The following is a 19,413-nucleotide window of genomic DNA, read 5'->3' on the forward strand; positions in this document are numbered from 1 at the left end:
TACTAGACAGAAATACATAGGAACATCAGAGACTGCTATGAATAATTATATGTCAACAAGTTACATAACCTAGAAGAACTAGATACATTTCTAGAAACACAACTTACCAAGACTCAATCAGGAAGAAATAGAAAATATAAAGAGACCAATAATCAGTAAAGAGATTGAATCAATAACAGAAACATCCCAACATAGAAAACTTCAGAATCAGACAGATTCACTGGTGAATTCTACTAAACATTTAAAGAAGAATTAACAACAACCCTCCTCAAACACTTCCAAAATATTGAGGAGGAAAGAACACTTCCAAATTCATTCTATAAGGCCAGCATTACTGTTATCGAATACAGGTCTGTGTGCCCTGCACACAGTGAGGCCAAACGATACTGAAACATCAAAGTTTGGAGCCAAGAAAGGTTTATTGCAGGGCCATGCATAGAGATGGGTGGCTCATGCCTTAAAAAACCCCAAACTCCCCAAAGGCGTTCAGCAAAGCCCTTTTAAAGGCAAGGTGAGAGAGGAGCGTGGTTAGTTGTTGCAAAATTCTTGGTGTCAGATCCTTTGTCCTTATAACTGTCCATGGGGTCAGGTCATGGTCAGGTCACAATGTTCCAGCCACAGCATCTTCAACTGGCCTTTCACACCAGCAGAGGGTCTACCTAATGGACGATCACACAGAGCATCACCACCTCCACTAGTCTGCCGGTCCACCTGTCAGTATGCCTGCCCGGCCGCCTGAAACAGCCCAGTCACCCAAAGTGAGAGGCTGAAACATTTGCGCCTGCCCAGTGTAGCCGCAGCCTTTCCCTTCTGTACCCCTCCTCAGCACCCTGCTATGTCAGGACTCACTCAGCAACTGCTCTGGGGAAGGGGGCAAGAGGGCATATGGGGGCCAGGTCCCACAGACTGCAACCAAGGGAGACTGCCACCGTGGGGACCACTGCCATGCTGACCATTGGCAAAGCAGAACAGCTAACGGCCATGGACCAATGGCCACACTCCCGCCCTGCCCCTATTACATTACCTTGATACCAAAACCAGGTACAGGTACCACAAGAAAAGAAAACTATACACCAACATCCCTGGTGAGCATAGATGTAAAAATTCTCAATAAAATATTAGCAAACTGAATTCAAGAACACAGTAAAAAGATAACGCACTATAATCAGTGGGATTCATCTCTGGAATGCAAAGATGATTCAACATACACAAATCAATTACTGTAATATATCACATCAACAAAATCAAAAAATCACATGATCATTTCAACAGACACGGAAAAAGCATCTGACAAAATACAATATGCTTTCATGATAAAAAGCCTTTGACAGATTGGGTATAGAAGGAACATAACTCAACATAATAAAAGTCATATTTAACTAACCCACAGCTAACATTATACTCAATGGAGAAAAACTGAAAGCTTTTCCTCCAAGATCAGGAGCAAGACAAGAATGCCCACTCTCATCTCTCTTATTCAATATAGTACTGGAAGCCCTAGACAGGGCAATTAGGCAAGACAAAGAAATAAAAGGCATCTAAATCAGAAAGGAAGATGCAAAGCTATTGCTTTCTGCTGATGATATGATTTTATATATAGAAAATTCCAAAGAGTCAACAAAAAAACTGTTGGAACTAATCAACAGTTTCAGTAAAGTTGCAGGATACAAAAACAACATATAGAAATCAGTTGCATTCCTTTACACTAACAATGAACCATCTGAAAAAGAAGTAAAATTATCCCTTTCACAAGAGCATCATAAACAATAAAATACTTAGAATTAAATTTAACCAAGGAAGTGAAATATCTGTATAATTAAAACTACAAGACTTTGAGAGAGTGGCACTGACACTACCAAATGTACATTTTACCAAATGTAAAATAGATAGTTAGTGGGAAGCAGCCACATAGCACAGGGAGATCAGCTCCATGCTTTGTGACCACCTAGAGGGGTGGGATAGGGACAGTGGGAGGGAGATGTAAGAGGGAGGGGATATGGGGATATATGTATACGTATAGCTGATTCACTTTGTTATACAGCAGGAACTAACACAACATTGTAAAGCAATTATACTCCAATAAAGATGTTAAAAAAATTTTTTTTAAATATCAGAATGATACCTAAAAAAGAAGAAAACTACAAGACTTTGCTGAGAGAAATCAAAGAAGACACAATTTTTCTAAAATCCCATGTTCATGGATTGGAAGAACTATACTGTTTAAATATCCATGCTGCTCAAAGCCATCTACAGATTCAACACAATTCTCATCAAAATATCAGTTATTCTTCACCGAAACAGAAGAAACAATCGTAAAATTTGTGTGGAACCACAAAAGACCTTGAATAGCCAAAGTAATCCTGAGAAAAAAGAACAAAGCTGGGGGTATCATGCTTCCTGATTTCAAACTATACAACAAAGCCAGAGCAATAAGAACAGCACAAAAATATACATGTAAACAAATGGAACAGAACAGAGAGCCCAGAATTAAATCCTGGCATATACAATCAACCAATATTCAACAAGGAAGCCAAGAGCATTCAATAAGGAAAGGATAGTGTCTTCAACAATTAATGCTGGGGAAACTGGAGAAATACATGCAGAACAGTAAAACTGGATCCCTATCTCACACTACTCATAAAATATTAACTTGAAATGGATCAAAGACGTAAACATAAAACCTGATATCACAAAACTCCTAGAAGAAAATATGGGGAAGAAGCTCCTTGATATCGATGTTGGCAACGATTTTGGGGACATGATGCCAAAAGCACAAACAACAAAAGCAAGAATCAACAAATGGGACTACACCAAATTCAAAGCTTCATACAGCAAAAGAAACAACAAAATGAAAAGACAACCTACAGAATGGGAGAAAAAATTTGTAAACCATATATCAGATGAAGGGTTAATATCCAAAATATACAAAGAACTCATACAAGTTAATAACAAATACAAACACCCAATTTAAAAATGAGCAAAAGAACTACATAGATATTTTCCAAAGAGGACATCAAAATGGCCAACAGGCTCATGAAAAGATGCTCAACATTACTAATCATCAGGGAAATGCAAATCAAAACCACAATGAGATACCACCTCACACCTGCTAGAATGGCTAGCATCAAGAAGACAAGAGAGAGCAGGTGCTGGCAAGGATGTGGTGAAAAGGGAGCCCTTATAACACTGTTGATGGGAATGTAAACTGGTCCAACCACTGTGGAAAACAATATGGAAATTCCTCAAAAAATTAAAAATAGATCTAACAATCTAGCAATCCACTTCTGGGTATATGCCCAAAAGAAATGAAAACAGGATTTTGAAGAGATATATGCACTCTCATCTTTACTGAAGTATTATTCACAACAGCCAAGATATGGAAACAACCTAAATGACCATCAGTGGATGAATGGATAAAAAAGATGTGCTATATATAGTTGAATATTATTCATGTGTGAGAAAGAAGGATATCCTGTCATCTGTGACAACATGGATGGACCTTGAGCACATTATGCTGTGAGAAGTCAGACAAAGAAAGACAAGTACGATATGATATCACTTATACATGGAATCTAAAAGAGCCAAGCTCATAAAAAATAGAGAGTAAAACGCTGGTTATCAGGGGATGGGTAGATAAGACTGATGCTGTTAAGAGAACAAACTTGCAATGATCTAATTCACAGTATTAATGAATATAAACAACAATATTGTACTATAATTATGTAACGTGATAAATATCACAACAGCAATCATGTTACAATATTATGTACCAAAGTAACAAACTATACACAATGTTATATGTCAAATATACTGACTATAAAAAGATCTGACATGAAGACAAGCAAAATAAATTAAAATTAATAAGGTTATTTTAAATATGGACTTGTAACCACCATCATTAGTAGTTAATCTTGCTCTAAATTTAGTTTACCTTGAAATATTACCTAATAAGAGTGGTAAACCTTCTACAAATATTTTACATTGAATTTTTATCCTCTCATTTTTCTATTTGGAAGTATCTTTTATCATTTTGATCAACAGGACTGTGCAATAAGAAAAGTATGGAAAATATTGGCATCATCATTGGACAACCTTTGATAGGCTTTCAACAGTGCAGTAGCATGGCCATATTTTCACTTTGAAAGCTAAGAATGGAATAAAATATAGGCAAAAAGCTGAGTTCAGAGGATGCTGCAGTAACTCAGCCAGGAGTTAATTAGGACCTGAAATAAGGAAGTAGGAGTAAGAAGAGGCTGTTTTGTGAGCACTTTGGACCATGGAATTAAGAAATGTGATTGATGGACCTGAGGCAAGTGCAATGCTGAGACTAAGGTGGAATCAAGGAGAACTGCCAATTCCCTAGGTTTGGTGAAAGAGTGTGGTGTACATCCCAATGTACCTTAGGGGAGATGTGAAAAACTCCCGTAACTCCTTCATAAAGAGCTCAGATCACATTGTTTTTAAATTGAGGTGTAATTGACATGTAACATCATATTAATTTCAGGTGTACAACATAATGATTTGATATTTGTATATATTGCAAAATGATCACCACAATAAGTCTAGTTAACATCCATACAAGTTACAATTTTTTTTCTTGTAATGATAACCTTTAAGATCAGAATGTATTCTATACATTGCTAATCATATTGTTTTATATGGAGCTATTAAGTGTAATTATAAAGAGATAATCTCTGACTTACAAATCAGTTTAGTTTAATATACATCTGTTGACTATCTAGTGAATATCTGTTCATCAGCTCAGTATTGAAATTTGAGAAACATGTTCCACTTGGGGTTGTATCATTAACTGATGATAGATATGCATATTGCAACACTATTTATTATAGATTTATTGTATATATGTCCACATTTTTCACTCATCATTCCTTTATTAGACTATTATATAATAAAGAACAAATATGAAAAAAGACTGTTTTGGGCTTCCCTGGTGGCACAGTCGTAAAGAATCCGCCTGCCAATGCACGGGAGACAGGTTTGAGCCCTGGCCTGGGAAGATCCCACATGCCACGGAGCAACTAAGCCCATGCACCACAACTACTGAGCCTGTGCTCTAGAGCCCGTGAGCAACAACTACTGAGCCCACGTGCCACAACTACAGAAGCCCACGTGCCTAGAGCCTGTGCTCCACAACAAGACAAGTCACTGCAATGAGAAGCCTGTGCACCACAACAAAGAGTAGCCCCCGCTCACCACAACTGGAGAAAGCCCACACGCAGCAACAAAGACCCAACGCAGCCAAAAATAAATAAATAAATAAATAAATTTTTTTTTTTAAAAAAAAGACTGTTTTAACCAGAAACCTATAGTCACAAAAATGTCTATACAATATATTTACTGTTTTCCTTGCATTTTGCCATGCTGCCATTCTCCTTTTGCAAGCACTTTTGTCTGTCTTTTCTCACAGCCTCTGAGTGGAAAAAGCTACAATTATTAATGATACAACAATAAGTGAGTCTGAAATGCAGAATGAACTTAAGCCAAAACAAGTGAAAGATTACTCTATTACTGCCAGTGAAAATCACAGCCTAAAAATGTATAACTACTGGGCTTCCCTAGTGGCGCAGTGGTTGAGAGTCCCCCTGCCGATGCAGGGGACGCGGCTTCGTGCCCCGGTCCGGAAAGATCCCACATGCCGTGGAGTGGCTGGGCCTGTGAGCCATGGCCGCTGAGCCTGCGCGTCCGGAGCCTGTGCTCCGCAACGGGAGAGGTCACAACAGTGAGAGGTCCGCGTACCGCAAAAAAAAAAAAAAAAACATACATATATATATAGATACTAAACTGAGAAAAACAGACAGAACAGAATAAGAAGGGAAATGGGGCAAAGGAAAAGGAGGTGGCATATGCCACAGAGAAAAAAGACATGGGTCTCTAGTCTTCCTGAACTCTGACAATGACCTTGTTAAAGCTATCACATTTCTTGTCTGAAATTACATAATAACCTGATTGGTGAAAGTAAGTTATTATGTGTGTTTCATATTAACACAAAAAGAAAAAAGATTTAAATTATTTTTGAGGAACACCTGGAGCATATCCTTTGGACACTTGTGGATAAGAGACACCTACTCCGCAACTATTTAACAAAGAGAAGAACACTAAGAAAGTTTCTTCTTTCCTTTTTGGCTCCTAATCATTTCAGAAATTCCTGACATAAGTAATTAGGCAAAAATAAAATGCAAAAGGAATTCCTACTGGCATTTGGCAATATAAATATTACATGTACAGGGATGATGTTTTGTTAACATCCTGCAATCCCTTTTCCAATTTCCTCCATTCTTTTATATAGTAAAGTTTTAGTTATGCCTCCAGATACAGAATAAATTAGGCAAAAAAGTTTAAAGCCCTGTGTTCCTAATTACTCTTCTTTTAAAATATCCTTAAAGTCCATTTAATTGGTTCCTTCAGGAGTTTAAATAGAATGGCACTAACGAATTTACATGTAACAAAATGTTTGAGGTAAGACTCAAATAGTGAAATTATGCCCTATTTGGTCTTACTTGGATTTTTACTTACTTACATTTTCCAATCTATAGGAGCAAGTATTTAATTTTCCAATTCTTTCTTGATTCATATTCCCTAAGACCAAGAAAAAGGGGGGAGGGGCAACTCTCAGAGAGATTATTCTACCAGCTATGTGACAACAGTAACTTTATAAGTTCTTCTTAAATTCTTTTCTGATTTTCAGTTTTCTTTAAACATAATGTCATCCTTATCCACATTTTTATTATGTATTATAGCCAACTGAAACATCACTTTTAAAAGATTTACCGAATGCATAAACAAAATGTGATACACACACAGGAATATCATTCAGCCTTGAAAAGGAAGGAAATTCAACATGGATGAACCCTGAGGACATGACCTAGCAGCTGAGGACACACTGAGTGGAATAAACCAGGCACAGAAATGCAAATATTATACGATTCTACTTACATGAAGTACTTGAGGCAGTCAAATTTACAGCAACAGCAGCTTGCGGACACTCAGAGGTACGGCATCTTCCCCAGGGCGCAGGCGGGTTCAGGTTCCGAACGCTGTCGGCCAGGCAGCCTCCGTCTGTGCGGATTCAGCCACAACATGGCAACTGTCTTTATAAGGAATATGGTAGTTTCTGCACATGAAACCTCCGCTAAGTCAGAGTTGTTGCACGAGGAAACCTCACACACGCTCCACACTCCTGCCGGGAGCCCCTTTGTGCTGCGGTCCCCGCCCCCCCGCACTGGGTACAAATCCCAGCACAGCCAGGCGTCGCTTCTCTCCAACCTCCTGCTGCTGCGCGCACAGCCGGCGCAGGCATTTAAAACCAGGCACGTCATCAAGAGGCGCCGCAAGGACGGTTCACCCAGTGAAGAGGCGTGGAAGTCGGTTCAGCTGTTACAAAACGAACCCAAAGCACAAGCAGGCAGATGTAGTGCATTTGGCTGTGAAATAATGTGTTAAATTGTATAATTTCCTTGGGAAATGGTGTTACCCTAATGAAAGAAAACTAAGATTTAAACTTTCTGTTGTATTTTTTAAAAAAAAGAATCATAGGAGCAGAAAGTAGGACGGTCGCTGCCAGGGGCTAGGGGAAGAGGCGAATGGGGAATTGCTAAATGAGTACAGAGTTTCAGTTTTTCAAGGTGAAGAGTTCTGAAGATGGATGTTGTTGATTGGTAGCACAACAATGTGAATGTAATTGAAGCCACTGCACTGTACACTTAAAAATGGTTATGATGGTGAATTTTATGTCATTTAAATTTTATCATAATTAGAAATAATTTTAAAAAGATTTATATAAGTTTTCTTGATCTTACTCCAATTGTGTTGTCCATTCATCATTTTAAAAATGCATGGAAGTAAACAAGAATACTACATTCTAAGTGATCCAAATGATGCACAATTGTTAGAGCAAAACAATAAATTCCTCCTTGACTTAACTGCTCCCTTCCCCAAGGTCACAGGTGATGGGTATTCTAGTTTCTGTCTATGGGATAGGTATAAATCTATAAATAAAATGTATATATTTGACATATACATATTACATATGTATATGTGGATATCTTTTAACCTAAATGGAGTCATGTCATGTACATAGTTCTCAGACTTGCTTTTTTTATTTAATACATCTTAGAGATGTTTCCAACTCAGTGCATACGGCTTTTCCTCATTCTTTCTAACAGCTGCACAGCATTCCATTGTATGGATTTACTATCATTTATTTAACCATTTCTCTACTGATGAGACACTGAAGTTGTTTCTTCTTTCATTTTCAAATGTCTGACCTTGGTAAAGGTCCACTGTGCTGAACAATGTACTAAAATCTTTGCATGGAAGTATGCCCAGCACCTACCATAGTCCCTCGAATGTACATGAGTTAAATAACATCTTAGATTTAGATTCCTTGAGGTGATGGGCTTGACTTCTATTGGTACTATACTAAAAGATAGTAAAGAAAAATATTTATACATCATACATACCAAATATGCACATGTGAATTATTATAACAAATGAGAGTACAATTTTTAAGAAACTAAACAAATGTGGAATCCAGAGGACTTGTTTTGGCATTGTAAAACTGTCCAAGAATCATTTTTTCCCATGCAAAATATTTATTGCAAATCCAAGACTTGCTATAGCAAAGATAAGGAACTTGAATATCTTCTTTCCCTCTCCCAATTTCCTGCTTTAAAACCACAGAGAATATTCCAAAACACGTTTTCATCTTCCTAAAAGGAGGATAAAATGGAAGGTAATGAAACCCAGATAAAACTAAAATTCTTTTGGCAAAAGCAGTCTGTAAAGACTATTGATCTATTAGTTACAAAGGAACTTGAACTTACAAACCAAGACAAGAAAGTTGAATATTATTAGTACATTACTTATAAATGCTACAATTCTTCCAATGCTTTCCCCAGGTATATGATCTTATTGAATCCTCTCAACTCTATGAGGTAGATATTATTACCTCCATTTCACAGGTGAGGATACTGTAATTTGAAGTGGTTAAGTATTTCTTGAAGGTCAGTTGGTTTGGAAGAGCAGAAGCATTACTTAAGCCCAAGTCTGTTAGGCTTTCAAGAGCAGTAAGCTCAGACCTTATTGCTCTCAGCTGCAACAGCTTTACAATCACTAGGGAATTCTTTTTCAAAGCTTTTGGCCATGAGATCTTGAACCACCCGGTTTTGGTTGGTTTGTTTTACTAAATTCTTTTGAAAAAAATACACAAGAGAAAACAAAAGATTACAGAAAAAGGTATCTCCTGATCCTCCCATTCCCCTCCCCCAAAAAAGGAAGGAAAAAATCAACTACAAAAACTTCTCCCTGCAATGACTGAAGATGATCTGAGCCCCAGGTGCCATTTGTGATGGTCATTTCTGCTATCTTCCAACTCCTCTGAGCTCCAGCCCATGCTCTACTCAAGATACACTGTCTCCCCTGGCAAATATACATCATGAATCACTGACTGCTATGACAGTGCCCTTCCCCAACAGCTTCCTTCCCTGCTCCTCAAGAATTGAACTTGATAGAGAACACCTGGGGTTAAGAAGGCCAGTTTTTTTTTTTAAAAAAAGGCCAGTTAACTGCTTAGGGATTTTGTTCATGTGCACAAGTGGCACAGGCTCAAGTAACCCTTATATTATGTTAAAATTCATGCCTGAAACAATGTTAACCCTATTTGTAGTTTCATAATATAAATTAAGACAAAATCTGATGCTAGGACATTTGTAATTTGGTGGGGGGGTGGTTTGGGGGCTTTCTTTTGTTTTTTTTTTTTAAGCTCAACTAGGACGAAGTGTGATCTTATCAATAGAGTATTTTGGCTCTCTTATCTCATAACCTATACCAGTAATGTTGTAAGAATCAGCAAGTAAAAAAAAAAAGGAAATAGAAAAAATGAATGAATGAAAGAATACACAATGAACAAATAAATAGCCAAAGATATGTAACAAATCTATAATTTAAGTCTGTTTCTCACTCACAAGAAACTCTGTTCATTGTTATGTTTATATAATTCAAAAAAGTAAGAAAAACTAAAAGTAATAGAGGTAAAAAAATAGAAAAGCATAGTAACCTGAAGCTCTTCAGTATAAAACAACCCAAATGAGATAATCATTGGTAATATTAGTGTGTCACATTATGGCTCATTAGCTATTATTTATAACAATAGAACTGAGACAGTGAGAAAATGTTTAAATAATACCAAATACCTTTTCTTTGAAAAAAACTAAGGAAATGTGTAACACATTTTAAAAAGATTCCTTGAAAAAAAATAAAGTTTTAGCACTTTAACACAGATATGCTATCTGGAAAAATCACTTACATGGACTGTTTCATGCCACACATACCTAAAATATTAGGTGTTTATTGCTACTGTATGGAACATTTTGTTTTTTTAATGGATCACTTGGTCTTTCCTTGAGACTCTGGATGATAATGACTCCTGGCTTTTAACATCTAAAGAAATCATCAGCTTTTCTCTTTTGGAAATCCAACACTGAAATCAAAGACATCCATCCCTCTCTTCTCATTCCAGCCTGGTACCAACAAAGTTAGTATTCAGGGAGACTATAAAAGTACTTTTCTACATATACCATTGGCTGCCACCTCTAGTACTTCTTTTTCCATCTAATTTCCTCAGCCTCTGAAATAAATTTAAAAAGAATTGAAACAAATATGATGAAGGCATTCCAAGATAGAGATTATAAAACAAAAATTCTTGACATTCAGTTAAGGAGATAGTCTGTTCATCATCGGTCAATACTCAGAGAAGGTAATATAATTTACTACGGTAAATTTGACCTCAACTCCATCAAAGTTTGATTTGAGACCAATGGGTCAGATGTAGAATTATAATTCAGATATACTGTCTTTATGAAGATTAAAAAGAAACAATCTCTTTAGAATCATATAAGGCTAGTTGGGGATAGTTCTCAATACAAGTGATCTTTTTATTGTAACACTTTGATGCCCAGAGCCAAGACAGTGTGATATGGAAGCAAAACAGGACTGGGAAAGGAAGCAGATCTTCAGCCACAGTCATTTTGAGGCAAGACTTCCTTACTGTAAATCTTGTCATGTAACTTACCACTCAATAGGGCTAAGTCAGTAACGGCAGCACCGAAGAACAAAAACTCTGACACCAAAACACAGTATAACATATCTGTTATTATACTGTTATTATACTGTTATTCATCTTAGAAATAAAGGCTTTCTGTCTAGAAATTGCCCTACTGGCTATATAGACAGCCATTCAATTGTATGTTCTTTACAGGAAGAATTCTCATTGCTCAAGTCAGAGACCAGGAGTCTTCCTTGACTCTCCTTCATTGGCACCCCTTCAACCAATAAAACAAATAAATAAATAACAAGTCTACGGCCATTGTCACATTATTAGTCCTAACCAACTCATCTCTCGCTTAAATTTCTGCAGCAGCATCGTAGCTGGCCTCCCTGCACACAGTTCCACTGACCGTACCTCCAGGGCATTAAGAATATTTCCACTCTTATCTACTCCTTTCTGCAGATAAAGTGACTTTTTAAAATGCAAATTTAATCACATAATACTTCTGATTAAAACCCTTCAATAGATTCCAATCACCCTCAGATGAAGCCCAAATTCCTTAATACAAACCAACAAGACGCTCCTCAACCAAACCTCTTCACACCTTTTAAGCCCCATTTTGTGCCGCGGAGGTTTATTAGGGATCTACACCTATGAGACAAAGGGGGCAGAATTAAGATTGGGCAGAGTGAAAAGCTGAACCTTGACACAACACGGTCTAACAAAGCTTCAGTCAATCTGGGTGGAGGGGTGAGGGGTTGGGGGACCACGTGGAGCAACTCTTGCTGATTAGCACCATCCTTCATCAAACTAAAGTGGAAAAAACTTTTATGGACTCACCTCTACCGGTCATTGGATGCAAGTGTTTCCAGGAAGGGAATGATCTTGAGTGAAACAACTCTACCGCTGAGGCAGACCCTGGTCTCTGGCACAACCCCTCAAAACAAGTCAATTAGACATAGGCAAATGTTCTTGGCATTGCAAAGCGATTGGTCCAAAGACCAAGAAGAAAATTATATCTCAACTGAGATTTTGAAATAAAAAAACTCAAACTACTCCAAAAGGAAGAAGACCAACAGTGTACTCCAAAAGTAGGTGTTATCCCAAATTCTAGGTCTCAGTCTAGGTTCCTAGGTGAAAACAAGGGACCTCAACTTAGGAGCTACCCTCTGTCAAGAGCAGTCATAGAGTAAATCTAGACCCCCAACCAAATATTAAACCCAGACCCTGAGGAATGTTTCTTTTCCTCTAAGTGTAGAAAGAGAAAAAGGAAAAGGAAAAAAAAAATCAGCTAACTAAATCCTGAAATTCCAACAGAATAAGCATTGAAACATTTGGTCAGCTACCCACCTCTTTAGAAACTCCAAAAATTCTTAAGAAATCTGGCTATGTCTATCATGGGAAACATGGAATTACGATGCTTCCAAACCTTCCTGGATTTAATCATAAAGTACCTCAGACCTCTTACATGACTCATCCATCCTAATGATGAGGATGAAAATCAAAGCGTGTTTCTTGGTGGATTAGCTTACACTCTCGGAGTGAACTACAACAGGCAAATCCAGAATTATTACCAAGGCATCCTGTTCATTCTTGGCGTAACAGTCACTCAACACCACCTGACAGTGAAAGATATTTTGTGATAAAGGGAGCCTTTCCCAAAGAGTGGGTGAGTTTTTGCCAGTGACTGGCAAAGTACAATTTATAGTTTATACCAAGTAAACAATAATTCATAAAAAGGCATTAAGTGAGAATCATTTAAGTACCTAAAGAGTCCAGCTCCACATGCAGTCAGTTAGTGGCATAAACCATAAACCCTTGAGGAATGTGCCGTTGGAACCCTCATAAGTCAAGTCACTGTTTCAAGGCTATAGCTACCTCAGAGGCAACCTCTTCCATAACAGGATTCATGGAAAATTTGTCTTATACCAATACATTTAAATACTAATCCAATATATGTTCAATACGGTTAAAATCAAATTTTAGACTATTGTTCCTGTGAAATATAATGTGGCTGTAAAATTCCTTTTCATTATAATTGCCTATTTGATTCACTTCTTTCCTCATAGCTAATCAACATCAGACCTAAGTCCTGGATTCTAAAACTTACTCATTTTACAGGAGCTGTTTGCTGATTCTATATAGCAATGAAGAGTATTTTCAAATACCAAAGGCCTTTTTTTCTTGGAGGTAAGAAGAGGTTTATGGAAACATTCATTCTGGCCAAAAACTTAAAGTTACTTCTCCAATAGTCTTCACTAAAAAAAGTTTTATTTTTTAGAAGAAAAAATATATTAAAACTAATGTCAAAACTGGGGTTTTAATAAAATTTTACCAAATTAAAAAATCTCTAAAGTAAAATACTAGGGTTCTTTGATAAGGAAATAATTAAACAGATTGTCCTTCCTAGCTTCTCTGCCTGTCATCATAAATATTACTTTGTTGCAGCATCACAAAGCACATCTACTACCTGGAGGAAACAAGATAACACTCCATGATTGTTAACCCCAACAATTGTTTACCATGGATATTCCCTTTTCAAATTTGCAACTTGCATTTGAAATGCTCAGCTCTTATGAGTTTTACTAGCATAAGAAAGCAAACAGGGAGACTTCCCTGGTGGTCCAGTGGTTCAGAATCCACCTTCCAATGCAGGGGGTGCATTTCTATCCCTGGTGGGGAACTAAGATCCCACATGCCAAGGGGCAACTGAGCCCGCCTGCCACAACTACTGAACCCACACGCCTCAACTAGAGAGGCTGTGTACAGCAAACTGCAGAGCCCATGCACTCTGGAGCCCACGCACTGCAACTAGAGAGAAGTCCACACTGCAATTAAAACCCGATGCAGCCAAAAATAAAATAAAATAAATAAGCAAATAAATTTTAAAAAGAAATAAACTAGATTCCTTAAAAAAAAGAATGCAAACAAGAAGTATTAAAAATAAAATTAGAAATTATCAGGTTATGAGTCTAAATATTTGAAAGTATGCTTTTGGCCACAAGTAACAGAAACCCTAAGGAATTTTAAACACAAAGAAAACTTATTATCTCACATAATAGAAACTCATAGAAAGTTCAGGTTTCAGGGCAAGTTACTTAAGTACTCTAACAATGTCATCTAAACACAGGTTCTTACAATCTCTCCTTTTTCCCCTCCCTGCTTTGAGCTGATTCACAGGCTAATTAGATAGATGGCTGAAGCAGGACCAAATGCCTAATTCAGACAATAAAAAGAAATATACCATCCTTTGATGTGGATATCTCTTAGGATTGAGGTCGTTTTCCAGAAAATGTACTGGCTGATTTCATTTCACAGTTCATTGGCTAGGATTGGGTCACATTTCCATTCTTGGACCCATGACTAGCAAGGATAATCAGCTTACCTTTAGGCAAACTAGTTACATATACTACTGTAGCTGGGACAGGGTCACCCACCTTCTCTTGGGGGCACATGGCTGCATATGGGAGCACTGTATACCTGAATAAGTTCAGGTTTTATTAGGAAGAAGGGAAAAAGTGAACCATGGGCAGACAACCAAAAGTGTTGTTTTTACAGTAACTGCATTAGAATTATAAAGGCTAAAGGTTAAGGGTAAAAGTGGGTAAAGCATTGCTCAGAGGGTAAGGATTTGAGATTGAAAATCTAAATCAAGTTAAGCTGATGTTTCTTTTTCTAGAATAAGGGTTAGAGATAACAACAAAACACCCTATAAATAGAGATTAAATTTAAGGTAGTACATCTTTCAAGGATAAATATCTATCAGTATTGAAAAGTAAACCATTATGAAAATTCCAGTACAAATGCTACAGTTTATAAATGAGGAAACCAAAGCTTAAGAGAGTTTAAATTGTTCATAATCACGTAAGAAATCAGTGATGGGCAGAAACGCTGAAATTCATGGTATTCTTCCTGAATTCAATTCAATTTTGCCCTAACATTATGTTTTTCATTGGATGTAATTTCAGGAATAAAGATAGGTGTGTTATAATTTTTTAATACAAAAATCATTATTCCAAATTGTACAAAATGCTCTTATGTCAGCTCTAGTAATGGAAGTAAAGCACCTTTTCTCTTTTAGCATCCTGTATTATTGGAGATTAAGTTATTAGCATTAATATTGATACCAATAATTTAGCATCTACTATGTGTCAGGCATTTTACCAGGTGCTTTATAGTCATTATTTCTAATCATCCCAACACCCCAAAAGGGAACTCTTAATATCCTCTTTTGAAGATGAACAGAGGCTCACGGGCTTTAAGTTACTTGACCAAGATCAAATTGCTTCCAGGGTAAGGATTTTTTTGTTGTTGTTAATTTATTTATTTTTGGCTACGTTGGGTCTTTGTTGCTGTGCACGGGCTTTCTCTAGTCGTGGCGAGCAGGGTTACTCTTTGTTGCGGTCCGTGGGCTTCTCATTGCGGTGCCTTCTCTTGTTGCGGAGCACGGGCTCTAGGCGCACGGACTTCAGTAGTTGTGGCACACAGGCTTAGTTGCTCTGTGGCATGTGGGATCTTCTTGGACCAGGGCTCGAATCTGTGTCCCCTGCATTGGCAGGCAGATTCTTAACCACTGTACCACCAGGGAATCCTCCAGGGTAAGGATTTAAACCTAGGTTTGTTTCACTTTAAAGCTCATTCAACCTATTAACATTCACCAAAAGATGTTTTGTTAAATTCTTGTCCTTCTAGATGATCCATTAAAGAAAAAAAAAAAAAGGATCCCAGGTCAAATATATTTGGGAAATACTGTGCTCTATATCCCTCTCATGGAGATTAAAGATACACAACGTAATATTTAAAAGTATGAGAAAAACTACAGAAATTTATCCAACTCAGTTTAACCATTGTTTCCTACCATTTGAAGACTAAATATTTTTTTCACTAGCAAACATTAATATTCAGGGAAGTAATGTCCAGTGGCCCCCTTCTTGGGAAATACTGCACTACATTATTTGACATTCAAAATACATAATGCATGTTAACAATCAAATTATATTTGAATGATAGTATTAATATGTAATTATACTAAACATATGTAACCAGTTTAGGAGTCTTACTATGAAATGATTTTATTTTTCCAATTACTGCTCTCAAATGTCAAATCTTGCTTTCCCACTGAGTAGCAGATCCCTTCACAACATCTTGATCAAATTACCTTTCTCAGTTATGGTTATTTTTCACATTTAAAACTTAATATTAAAAAACAGTAGAGAAAATCAGTGAAACAAATAGCTGATTTGTTGAGATCAATAAAACTAATAAACTTCTAGCCAGACTGATTAGCAAAAAAAGTTAACAGAAGCCACAAATTACCACTCTCAGGAATGGGAGAGGTCAACTAGAACATGTTCATGTAAGTAAAAGTATAACAGGGGAATATTATGAACAACTTTATGCCAATAAATTTAACATCTTAAATGGCATGGACGAATTCCTGGAAAGATACTGCAAAAGCTCACCCAAGAAGATAGATAATCTAAACAGCTCTGTTTTAATGAAATTGAATTTGTAGTCAAAAACTTTCCCACAAAGAAAACTCCAGGCCAGATGGCTTCAACGGTGAGTTCTAACAAATATTTAAGAAATAAAAAATATCAATTCTACACAAACATTTCCAGAAAATTGAATAGGAGAACTATTTACCAATTCATTCTATGAAGCCGGCATTACCCTGACACCAAAACTAAACAAATATATCACAATAAAACTATAGAACAATATTTCTCATTTTCACAGATGCAAAAATTCTAAACAAAATTTTAGAAGATTGAGTCTAAAAATATATAAAAATTATAATACATCACAACCAAAAGGGATTTATCTCAGGAATGTAAGGAAAAATGTAATTTTTCTCAAACAGCAATCAAAATACTTCAACATATTGAGATTAAAAACTCTTGATCATCTAAATAAGTGCAGAAAAAGCATTTGACAAAATCCAACATGCATTCCTGATTTAAAAATAAATAAATAAACTCTCAGCAAACAAGAAACAGGAGGGAACTTTCTCAACCTGATAAAGATCACCTATGACAAATCCTTTGGCTAATAGCACATGTATGGTAAAACTGACATTTTTCTAGTAAGATAAAGAATAAAATAAGGATGTCACCTCTCATCACTTCCATTCATCATCACACTGGAGGTTTTGGCACTTGACTGCAATACAGCATGAAAAAGAAATATACAGCATTCAGACTGGAAAGTAAAAAGTAAAACTGTCTTAATTCACAGATGAAATAATTGTCTATGTAGAAAATTTGATGAAATATATGAAATAGCTACTAGAACTAGTAAGTGAGTTTAGCAAAGATAAAAGGTCAATATCCAAAAATCAATTTTACTTTTACATGATAGAAACTACCTTAAATTAAAATTTTTGAAGTTACCTATAATAACATCATAAAGATGAAATATTTAGGGATAGATTTGAAAAAGATGTAAAGGACCTATACACTGAACACTACAAAATTTGCTGGGGAAAATGAAAGAAAGTCCAAAAATATGGAGAAATATATTGTGCACATGGATTGGAAGACTCAGTAATGTCAAAATGTCAATTCTTCCTAAATTGATATATAAAGTCAATGCAATCCCAGTCAAAATCCCAGCAGGCTTTTTTGTAGGAAGTTACAACCTGAAAGGAAATGCAAAGGATAAAGAAGAGCCAAAACACCTTTGAAAATGAAGGGTAAAGTCAGAGAATTTATGCTACCTGACTTCAAACCTTATTGTAAAGCTACAATAATTAAAACAATGTGGTATTTGTTTAAATATAGACAAATAGATCAATGATCACATACACATATAGACAACTGATATTTGCAAAATGTCCAAAGATACTGTAGGGGAGAAATGATAGTCTGGCAACAAATTATATTGGAATGATTAGAAATCCACGTGCAAAAACAAAAAAGAACTTTGGCCTATACTTCATGCTATGTACAAAAATTGACTTAAATGAATTACATACTTAAGTTAAAAAGCTAAATCTAGAAGAAAATACAGAAAGAATTATTTGTGATCTTGGATTAGGTCAAGATTTCTTAATTACAACAAAAAAAGCATGATTCATAAAAAGAAAAAATGCATTTTATTAAAATTAAAACTTCTATTTTCAAAAGACACTGTTAAAAGAATAAAAAGACAAGCCGCAGACTTGGGGAAAATAGTTGTAAATCCTATCTTTGACAAAAGGCTTATATATAGAATATAAAATTTCAAAACTTAATAATAAAAAAATGGCAAATATTTGAACACTTCACCAAAGACATATAAATGGTAAACAAATACATGAAAAGATGCCCAAACTTATTAGTCACTAAGGAAATGCAAATTAAAATCACAATGAATATAACAACATGCTTTCAGAAAGACTATAATTAAAAAGATGAACAATACCAAGTGTTGGCAAGGTCATGGAGGAATAGAATTCTTATGCAATGCTGGTGAGAATATTTAATGATATAACCATGTTGGAAAGCAGTCTAGCCATTTCTGAGTTAGTTAATCATACATCTACCATATCAACCCTCTATTTCACTGTTCAGTATTTCTCATGAGAAATGAAAGCATATCTATAAAAAGATTTGTACAAAAATATTCATAGCAGTTTTATTTGTAATAGCTAAAATCTGAAAACAGTACAACTGTCTATCAGCAGGTGAATGGATAAGCAAATTATGGAACATTCAAACAATGGAATACTACTCAGCAATAAAAAGGAATGAACTATTGCCACAACAAAATGGATGAATCTCAAAACAAGTATGCTGGATGAAAGAAGACAGGCAAAAAAGAGTTTTACAGAGGGACATGAGAAAATTTTTGCTGGTGATGGATATTGATTTGGGGTGATTTCTCAGATATGTGTGTGTATATATATATGTGTGTGTATATATATATATGTGTGTGTGTGTGTGTGTGTGTGTGTATATATATATATATATATATATATATATATATATATATATATATATATACAGAGAGAGAGAGAGAGGAGAAAGAGGATATCCAATATATATAAATTGCATGCTTTACATAAATGCAGCTTATTGTATGTCAAATGTACCTCAATAAAGCTGTTAACAAAAACAAAAAAATAATCTTATTCATTTTGAAACTTCAAACTTGAACTAGATCCAAAATTAATTTCCTCTCTACCACCTACATAAACTAAACCAGAAGACTCAGATGCATGGAATAGATAGTGTCAGGGAGAAGGTTCTATTTCCTCTAGTGTGGGGCAGGGATAAGGAAGAGAGGAGCATGGTCTGTCTGTACAACTTCCTGCTTGCTGGTAGTTGACTGGTACTCCCGATCACATTCTGGTTTTCTGGTTTCAT

General features: G+C 36.0%; 1 long non-coding RNA gene across 8 annotated transcripts in view; it reads right to left on the reverse strand.

Annotated features, from left to right (window-relative positions):
- LOC109548741 (uncharacterized) overlaps positions 1–17,219 on the reverse strand; it is a 410,920-nt gene extending 393,701 nt beyond the window's left edge. For 2 of the 8 annotated variants that reach the window (XR_012331917.1, XR_012331916.1), the window contains exon 1: positions 6,955–17,214. This is a non-coding gene — a long non-coding RNA (uncharacterized lncRNA). Of the gene's footprint in view, positions 1–6,538; positions 6,598–6,954 lie in introns of all 8 variants that reach the window. The other 6 variants (XR_012331919.1, XR_012331915.1, XR_012331918.1 and 3 more) reach the window with 5 other exon arrangements.
- Between the last annotated feature and the right edge of the window lie 2,194 nt (positions 17,220–19,413).

This window comes from Tursiops truncatus, chromosome 5 (assembly GCF_011762595.2).
Source record: "Tursiops truncatus isolate mTurTru1 chromosome 5, mTurTru1.mat.Y, whole genome shotgun sequence".
Lineage (NCBI taxonomy): Eukaryota > Metazoa > Chordata > Mammalia > Artiodactyla > Delphinidae > Tursiops > Tursiops truncatus.